Source organism: Cryptomeria japonica, chromosome 3 (genome assembly GCF_030272615.1).
Source record: "Cryptomeria japonica chromosome 3, Sugi_1.0, whole genome shotgun sequence".
In the NCBI taxonomy this organism is placed as follows: Eukaryota; Viridiplantae; Streptophyta; class Pinopsida; order Cupressales; family Cupressaceae; genus Cryptomeria; species Cryptomeria japonica.
Genome location: NC_081407.1, coordinates 793,000,320 through 793,011,254, shown reverse-complemented (window position 1 = coordinate 793,011,254; position 10,935 = coordinate 793,000,320).

Genomic DNA, 10,935 nt, shown 5'->3' with positions numbered 1-10,935 from the left:
TATTTCAACTATGGTGGCTTCAATTTTATTGGTCAATTGGTACCATTGCATTTTGTTGTCTTTAAAAATCCTCTTATTTCTTTCCTTCCAAATTTCCCAAATCACGATGGACGGAGCAGTGATCCATAAATTTTCAAATATGCAGCCTATATTCTAGATTGGCCAAGCGTGGAATAGATCAAAAATATTATTATGAGCATAATCACAAGTCACCAAAAGGTGATTAGAGTATTCTTCTTCCTTTTCACATAATGGGCACCTGCTTGGTCCTTCATATCCAAGTTTCCTAAAAGTGTCAGAAGTGAGGATTCTGTTTTGAATAGCCAACCATGCAAACAAACCTGCTTTCGGAAGGCACCTCTTATCCCAGCACAAGGTTAAGGGTAGATTGGATTGTGGATTATGATTTTTGTTTAGCAAGTGTTTGTAACCCTCCTTTGTTTCATATTTTCCCTTTTTGGATCCATCCCAAATCAATTTATCTGAATCGGGAGAAAGAGCAATATTTCTTGAGGCAAGGATCTTAGATAGGAGGGCTCGTTCCTGGGCCGGGATGTTAAGATGCTTCATTGATTTCCATCTCCATTTTTTCAGACGCCCAATGCTAAATTCTTCTAAATAATCTTTTACATGAGTACCCCAGAGTCCTTCAAGGGTGGGTATGATTGAATTGAAATTATGAAGAGTGTTGAGGGGGGGATAGGCTCCCCAAGAGTCTCTCCAGAACAGGGCTTGCTGGCCATTGCCAATGCACCAAGTTAGCTTGTCAGATATGATGCTTCTGCAGTCAAGCATGAAGTTCCAGATTCTGGAACCCTTAGGGGGGTGAGTAGTCCTGAAGATGCATATAGGATCTAGGTTGTGCATATACTTGTTAAAAAGGGTGCAAGCCCATTTAGCGTTGGGGTTAGAGTACATATGCCAAACTAACTTGGCCCGCAACGCTTTGCTCTGGATGAAAAGGTCTTTGATGCCCAAGCCTCCCATTTCCTTGGTTAAGCAAATCTTATCCCAAGCAATCAATGGAAGTCTATATTTGTCTTCAGAGCCTTGCCAGAAAAAAGTTCTTATGTGTTTAGTAATCTCCTTCCTCTTGGATGCAGGGAGATCCATACATGAGAGTTGGTAAATAGGCATAGCTGAGAGGACCGCCTTGATCATAGTGGCCTTCCCTGCGGAGGATAGCCATTTCCCTTTCCATGAGGAAATTCTGTTTGTAATCTTGGTAACAACCTGATTCCAGAGATTGGAAGATCTAGTGCCCTTGTCTATGGGGAGTCCCAATTATTTGCATGGCAGTTCTCCTACTTTATATTGAAGGATTTTCAGAATTTTTGTTTGTAGTTATACGTTTGTGTTAAAAAAGGTTATATTAGACTTCATAGTATTAATTTCTTGACCGGAGATGCTGGTGTAGTTATCCAAGATTTTTCTAATTGTTTTGGCCTCCAAATGGCTGCTCAACCCAAACAACATGGTGTCATCAACAAATTGTTGATGGGTGATGGGCCCCATGTTAGAGGTGATTTTGATACCAGTTAGCTGAGCCTTTTCTCTAGTCCAATTGATCATTCTCCCTAGAGATTCCGCCATTATAATGAAGAGGAACGGGGAGAGGGGATCCCCTTGTCTGAGGCCTCTAGAAATTTCAAAGAAGCCTACCGAGGCCCTATTGACAAGGATTGAGATCCTCGATGTAGCAATACATTCAAAGACCAAATTAATCCATTGCTTATTAAACCCAAAAGATTCCAGACATTTGCAAAGAAAGTGCTAATCTACTTTATCATATGCTTTTTTAATATCCAACTTTATCAGCATACTCGGTGCTTTGATGTTTTGTATTGTATGAATAGCTTCCTGAGCAATGATTATACCATCATAGATGGATCTATTTGGCACAAAACCTGTCTGTTCCTCACTGATTATTATGGGAAGGAGGGTAAGTAATCTATTTGCCATTGTTTTTGTGAGTAATTTATATAGAGTGTTACATAAGGCTATTGGGCGATAGTCCTCAAAACTATCCACGATCTCCTTCTTTGGGATAAGGGCTATGAATGTATTGTTAAGTTCCCTGAGGATTTTTCTAGAGTTTCTCATCCCTTCTAAAGCCTCCGTGATTTCCAAACCCATGAAGCTCCAACATTTTTGATAAAAGTGAGTCGGGAACCCATCAGGACCAGGGGCCTTATCTGGACCCATTTGGAATAGGGTTGATTCTACTTCTTCCACTATTAATTTTTTGTTAAGCATTAAGTTATGTTCTTTTGATATTAATTTCGGGATATTTTTTAGAAAGTCACTCTCCATAGTCCATTTGGATCCCTCCCTATTATTAAGGATAGTCTCAAAATACTCCACTGCTATTGCAGCAATTAGCTTAGGATTTTTAGTAAAGTTCCCCGATGCCAATTTGATCTTGTTGATTCTGTTTATAGTTCTACGATGTTTCATGCTATTGTGAAAGAAACTTGTATTTCTGTCACCTGCTTCAAGCCAGTTGTCCCTAGATTTATGTTTCCAATAAATTTTTTCACGGGCTAAAATTTCTTCATATCTAGCCAAATTGTTTTTTTCCCTTTGACATAAGATGTTATTCATCCCATACTTGATCACCTCTTCATTGATAATCTCCATCTCCTTTTCAATCTTTGTTTTTTGTGAAAAGATATTACCAAAGTGTGCTTTATTCCATTTTGTTAATTGTTGCTTAATCTTTTTAAGTTTGGCTACTACTTTGAAAGTCTTGGAACCTATGACTTTAGTATCATTCCACCAATTTTCAATAAGTTGTAATAGATTTTCATCTCTGAGCCACATCTTTTCAAAGCAAAAGGGGATTTTTGTCAATTTTAGTGCTTCTGTTATTATTAATTGGACCGGGAAATGATCTGATCCAGAGAGGGGGAGGACAAAGGTTTCAGAAGACTGTGTCAGATTTCCATACATGAAGAATCTGTCAAGTTTTTCTGCAATGTTGCAGAAACCTTGTCTTCTATTGTTCCAGGTGAAGGCTTCGTTCCTGGCTGTTAATTCCAGTAAGTTACATTTATGCGTCCAATTTCTGAAATCTAAACATGATTGAGTCATTTTGTTATTGCTGCCCCACTTTTCCTTAGGGTCCAAAATTGCATTGAAATCCCCACCAATTAGGAAAGTTTGTTCAGTTTCGCTTAGAAGGAAATTCTCAATTTCATCCCAGACTTGTTTTTTTGCCTGTGTTTGGGTGGGGCCGTAAACATTAATTATTGTGAAATTTAAGTTACTTTTGATGCTTAAAACCTTTCCACACATCCAGTTCGGATTCTTACTTATAAGTTTGAAGGAAACTTGCCTCGAGTCCCAAATGATGGCCAATCTTCCAGATGCTCCAGAGGCAGTTTGCCCCTCAAGTTCTCTAATACCTAATTTTCTCTTTAAGTTTGTTAATTCACTGTTATTTAGTTTGGTCTCCTGTATTAAGAATAATTCCGGGTTGTATTTGGCAATGCACCGTTTTAAGATACACTGCTTGTTAGGAGCATTCATGCCCCTAACATTCCATGTAAGGAGTTTCATAGTTCATTGGGAAGGAACTTCCCCTTCCCTGCCTCAAAAAGATCAGTAATTTTAGTCTGACCCACCGCACATCCAGCCCTGGTGAGTAATTCAGAAATGGATTTCCTTCCACACTTTTTTGGATCAGCGACAAAGTCTGGGGGGGAGCAATGCTCCATAGTGTTAGCAATCCCCAAGCATTCCACATTCTCATTTGCCACAACACCAAAGGGGGGCTTGGCCATAACCCCAAAGGCGGGTTTGCATAACTCTCTGGCTAACAATGTACAAAATAATTATATATAACTACAATGTAATGTAATATGTTTTTATATAGTACAAATTAAATTAATATGTACAATTCCTCTCTCTCCCTCTCTCTCTCCACATACATACACATATAGATATGTAAGTAAGTATGTATGTATATATATTTAAATGTACATATACATGCATGCATGCATGCATGTATGTATGTATGTACACACATGTCACGAACCAACTTTAGGTTAATAAGTTTTTGATTAAATTAATAAGTTAGACACTAATATTATTGATGATATTTGACATTATGATGCTAATAATTTTGCTTGACGATATTATTTCAATGTAATGTTAATTATAATGCTATTTAATACTATTGATGACACTTTAATTATGTGATGTGATTTGACAGTGGTGGGCAAGTGCCCCTCAGGTGGTGGGCACCAAAATGTTTAAGTTTCATAAAAAAAAATGCAGTATGTTAAAGCTCAAATTAAAATATGGAATAAGGAAGTCTTCAAAAACATATTTGCTCAAAAAGAACTTGTTGAAAACTAGTTGCATCAGATTAATGAACAAATCATTTCTAAAGGGCTAGATTCAGATTTGTTTGCTAAGCAAAAACAGGTTCAAGCGGAATGGGAAGAAATTTGTAAGAGAGAGGAGGAATATTGGAGACAGAAGTCTCGTGAGCTATGGTTAAGGGAAGGGGATAAAAACACCAATTTTTTTCAGATGTCGGCAAAGCAAAAGAGGGTAGCCAATACTATATTTTCCATTAAGGAAGCTTCCTTAGGCAAAACCCTTCGAGATGCACAAGAAATTCAAGATGAAGGAGTAAACTACTTTAAGAACTTAGTTGCTCCTGCTTCTTCAGACCTTCCACTTGATGTTCAAGAGAAAGAGATTATGGATGCTATCCCTCATGTTGTTTGTCCCTTGATAATCAACAATTATTGGCTCCTTCCAAAATTGAAGAGATTTGTAAAGTAGTTTTTTCTTTCCCCCCAGATAAGGCTCCAGGTTCGGATGGTTTTACGGTTCTTTTTTTTCCAAAAATGTTGGGATGTTTTGGGTTCTGAATTGCTAGCAGTGCTGGAGGAGTCAAGAAAGAGTTCATCCATTCTTCAAAATTTCAATACCACTAATATTGCTATTATTTCAAAAAATCAAAGAGCCCAAATCTTTTGCAGACTTCAAGCCCATTTTGTTATGCAATACAATATATAAGATTATTACCAAAGCCATTTATCTGAGACTGCAGAAATTGATTATCAAAATCATATCTCCAGAACAGGGTGGTTTTGTATGAGGAAGAGAGACTATGGAAGGTGCATTAGTGGCCCATGAAGTGTTGCACTCCATCCATTCCAACAATGTCTCTTCTTTTGTAGTCAAAATGGATATGATGAAAGCCTATGATAAACTTAACTGGTCTTTTTTGTTTAAAGTCTTCTGCAAATTTGGATTTGCTGAGAAGTGGTGTAAGTGGATCAGGGTATGTATCTCAGAAGCTCACTTTTCAGTGTTAATTAATGGTTCTTCTATTGGTTTCTTTGTTGTCTCATAAGGTGTGAGACAAGGAGACCCCCTATCTCGGTCTCTATTTATAATCATGGCGGAAGCTTTTAGCAGAATCAGTAAGTCTAAACATTGTCAAGGGTTTTGGAGGGGAGCTCATATTGAAGGAACGTCTGTGTCAGTCACACATTCTTTATTTGTTGATGACACACTATTGTTTGGTAAATCAAATGTTCAGGAGGCAAAGCAAATCAGGCAAACTCTGGATCTTTACATGGCAGTTTCAGGACAAAGAATTAATGCCCAGAAATCAAAGATCTATCTTTTTAATACAAATGATGTTGTCACAAGGAAAATTGTTGATACCTTGGGTTTCTCACAAGAATGCCTTCCCACCACATATCTAGGCATTCCTTTTTTGTGGGTGCCAATAAGTCGGCTTATTGGAAAGCTATTATAGACAAAATTAAGAATGCCATTTCCACATGGAAGGCTCGTTGGTTGTCCCTACCAGGTAGATTACTTCTTATAAAAACAGTCTTGTCTATCATTTTGAATTATTACATGTCAATCCTCAAAGCCCCTGTTGGAGTCATTCAATAGATTGAGAAACTCATTAGAGATTTCTTATGGAGGGACAATATATCAGAAGAAAAAAAGATCCTGCTTATATCAATTCAGGAAATGGCACATGATAAGGGGGGAGGGGGAGTGGGTCTACATGGCTTATCTAAAAGGAACATTGCCTTTGGGGGCAAACTTGTGTGGAAAATGGTTCCCAAACCAAACACGAAGTGGTGCAAAATCATGCAGGAAAAGTACTTGGATTCTTTAAACCCATCTCGAGTCATAACAACTCTTGATCCTCCAAAAGGGTTAGTTGTTTGGAACTTCATGATGTCTTGTAGGCAGGTTATTACAAGATATGTATCTTGGGAGGTTCACAATGGTGAGAGGATTCAATTTTGGGAGGACTCGTGGAATGGTCTGCCTCCTTTAAAGTTTTCAGAGCTTCTAATGGATGCTATTCCAACAATAAAAAATTGTTGGGGCTCATTTTGATAGATTATGTTATTGGTGTGGAAATTTTTTCAGGGAAAGCCATTTGGAAAGACCCTTGGGATCTACCGATTAGAGTTGATCAAAGGATTTGTTTTCAAGAAATATTGATAGAAAGAAGAGTGTATATTTCAAATCAAAAGGATAAATTATTATGGGCTCCAACTCATGATGGTAAATACTCAGTTAAAGATGGTTATGTGGCTTTCTGATATATGGAAAATCAGCAAGTTAAGAGTAGAGCCTTTTCATTTTGTTGGAATAGTGTGGTGCTTCCTAAAGCAAGTTGCTTTGCCTGGATAGCTTTGAGAAAGAGGATCTTAAAATATGTGTGACCATCATCTCGAGGTATTTGTTCTACTATTGCCCTCGTGTGCATCCACCTAGGCTTTTCATGTTGGGTACCTACCTTGCATTATTTTTACACACTTGTTTTTGTCCTTCTACCTTTTCCATTTCTAGGATTTAAATGGTAAAAGAATGTTCTCTTTGGCACTTTTAGGCAAAGCCTATCTAAAGAATATGGAATAATTATAATATGCTTTCTAATTATTGTTTTCATCGTGCTGATGGATCATGCAGTATAATCAATGCAATTAGAAATGAATATCGAATCAATGAGCTTTTTCTGGATTTGATTATATGTATCTTTTTTGCACCAACGTTTTGGATCACACTCTGTGATCCATCATCAACACTCTCTTTCATCTTGATAATGGATCACAGTGTGATCTGAAACGTTGATGCAAAACAGATACACACAATCAAATCCAGAAAAAGCTCACTGATTCAGTCTGGATTGTAGAAATTTGATCAAATTAAGAAATGAATATTATTAACATTATGGACTGTGAAAATTAAATGACTTTAATGGAATAATTATGTCGAAGGTGTTTCTTATATGAGTCACAACAAGTTAATTTGAATTGAAACATCTATAATCATCAATAATTTATACTATTTATTTTTTGTCATTTTTCACCATCATTGATTTTGTTGTTACTGCATGTTATTTGCTTAATTGGTGCTTCTACGAGTTTTGTGTTTTGTTTTTTTATCCATATCATTGTTTGAACGATCTTGTATGAATATGATGCAAGATTATTGAAACACCTACAATCGCCAGATAATTTTTGCCTCTTTTTTTTTTGTCATTTTTCACCATTGGTTTTGTCACGGGTTATCCATTTAATTGGTGTTTCCACCGAATTTATTGTTTTTCTTATCCATATCGTTATGCTTATTTTCACATAACAGATACCATATCGTTATGCTTATTTTCACATAACAGATACCATATCGTTATGCTTATTTTCACATAACAGATACTTTAATACACTCATAGTCACTAAGTCATGCAATTGTTAAATACAAATTTATTTTAATTAATAATTAATATATTCTAATATAGTACATTTTAAATTAACATATAATTATAGAACTATCTTAAAAAAAAAAAATTTATTATTTTAAAATGGTAGTTTAGAAAAATGTTATCATATCTTATAATGTAAATATAATATTAATGTATAATATGTTTAAAAATTGTACACATTGATGTATGCATGTATGTATGTATGTATGCATGCATGCATGCATGCATGTATGTATGTATGTACACACATGTCACGAACCAACTTTAGGCTAATAAGTTTTCGATTAAATTAATAAGTTAGACACTAATATTATCGATGATATTTGAGATTATGATGCTAATAATTGTGCTTGATGCCATTATTTTAATGTAATGTTAATTATAATGCTATTTAATACTATTAATGACACTTTAATAATAATAATAGTTTAATAGATTAATTACATTAAATATTAAAATCAATTTAGAAAGTTATAACAAATAAATTATAATATTAATTAAGTATAATTAGAGCACATCTTTGAATATTAAAATATTAAATTTGAAATTTAAAATATTGAAATATAATTTAAAAATTTAAAACAAGAGATAAGCCTCCTGTGAGACTCTAAACTCTCTAATTGCATAATTAAGGGGGGGTTAACTTAGTTTTCTCCAAGATTTGGATAAGATTTTCCATTCTTTTCTCTTGTAACTAGCTTTTTCTTCTTTACTAGTTGCTCTAAAACTTCAGTTTCTCCACTTGAACTCTCCTTTCACCCTTGCTTTCATCAGTCTACATCCATGCATTATGGATTGATTTCTCAGCTAAGGGAAGTTTTAAACAAGTTGAGATACCATTCTTTGGGGAGAGGAAGAGATTGGAAATCGAACACCAAGAATTTGGAGTGGCAATGTAATTCTTCATAGGGTGAAATTGATATTTTGGGGCTCCCTTCATATCGTACCCCTCTCCATGCTCTCTCTGCAATTTCTATTGGTCTACCAAAGTGATTGGGGAGGTCAAACTACCTTAGGAAGCGCCTGAGGAAGGATTTGGGGAGATCGAACTGAGCTACAAGAAGACCACGCCTTCTTCTCCTCTCCTCCCACATTGTTTTTATTGGGTATTACAGGTAATTATTGTTTCCATTGCATTATTCCTGCTGATTTTTCCTGAAAGTGTTGTATCTATGCTAAGCATCGATTTGATTACTTTATTTTGCTGAAGTTTTTATTGAGCCCAGTCGACTCTATGTGGGCATAACAATCATGCAGATCCTCCATATTTTTATTTCTTTTAACCTGTATTGACCTTTATTTCCTTTCCAAATCGATGTGCTAATTGTACTTATTAGCCAATGGTTATAAATTTGAAATTCCAAGTTCTAGAATCGAATTGATGGAATGGACTTCGGTATTATCAACATATGCAATTAGTTATTCCTTGACCAGACTGCTCATTTTATTGTTTGAGCCAATATGGGCACTTATTAAACCATAAGAAAATTACACAAGTCTATCTCTAGCTCGATACAGTGTTTAAATTCCATAAGGAACGGGTTAAAATAATTTATAGATTATGTTTAATCTTATTAAAAATGGATACGCCACCCATAATGTAAGAATTTGCTTTGAACAGATTTAGCCTAATCGACTCCTATCATGACAAATTTTGTGAAGGATGTTGCCCTTTTTCTTGTGTGAGCTTTTGATATTTTCTATTTATGTTGTTGAGTAATACCTCTGTCGGGTCGATTTACTTGGTTTTGGTCAAACATTGTTAGCCAGTCAAGGTTTCTATCGCAATTTGGCACAAATTTTCTTCCTTCTATTCTCAAAAAATCACCTTGAACTGCAGCAATTGAATGATTTATTAATTTCCTAAGCATAGATCGACTCATGATGTGGGTAATTTGGGAGATGTTTTGTGATTTTTACCACAGCCCCTTTCCAACTGCTAAGAGGAATCATCAATTTAATCTCCCTGTTCATTAATTTGAACATTTCATGCTTGCAAATAATTCCTTGAAGTTGATTTTCTTATGACAGGCAAAGGCCGTGTATTTTCGGCTAGATCTATTTTTCTCTAGCTAACATATATTTTACTTAGTCATTATTCTAGTTTATAATATTTGGTTTCTAATCATAACCAACTGGTTTAGATTTATCAGTGATATTAATAATGAATGAAATTTGTAAATGAATCAAATATTTCATGTGGAATTTAAATCTAATTTTTTTGGGGGGGGTAATTTTATTGTCTATGATGGATGTATTAAGAAAGATGTGCTTGTTATGGGTTAAACCAGGGAAGGGTGTTTTCACCTACCCCAAAAGGGTTAAATTGGCCAAATAACTTAATTAATTCACTCCCTGCCATAACACATGTAGCTAAGTTCAACAATTTGGTTGTTAAATACTACATGCATGCATAGGTTCCATTCTTGATAGTTGGTCTTGATTTGCTAAGGAACTTCATTGTGAGGGACGGGAGCTCATCATGAGCATCGAGAAACGTAAGATTCATATTTATGGCATTGTAAAGTCCTATGGACTAATATATATTACCTATGTAGTCTAATGAAATAAGTTATGTAAAGGGCCTATGCAGTGTATTGTCGACAATGCAACAGGAAGTAGCCATATAGATGTAACTAGTAGAAAGTAAGAAAAACTAATAACCCGCTAACCTACTAACGTGTGTCCTTGTGTGTGCATGATTTACTACTTATGTGCTTTCCTCATTTTGCTATCTTCCATTCATGAATGCATGGTTATTGATAATAACTTAAGTTTGATTAGTTAACATAAAATTATAAGTACATTAATTATGGGTTTACATACTTATCAATCTTCACGTTATTTAATGTTCAAACATGTATACCTTTACTTCATCTTTGGGTAAGTGCACAAATATGGTGGTAAAAAAGGGGTATAAGTGGACACTTTTTTTTGAAATCAGGTGAACCCGAACTTGGAAGCCAAATTTGAAAGTCATCCACTCAAGATACGAAGATAATCAAAGAACAAATATTGTAGTACTCTGAATCTAGTTTCCAAACTACTAAACTTTTTCAAAATAGGATAAGATTAAGGGGGTCAAATCCTTCGCGCACGAAAAATAGACCTTGATTTTTTCTGAAAAACATAACATAGTGTCTGACGTGCGCATCAAAAAAGTCATAGTTAGATTT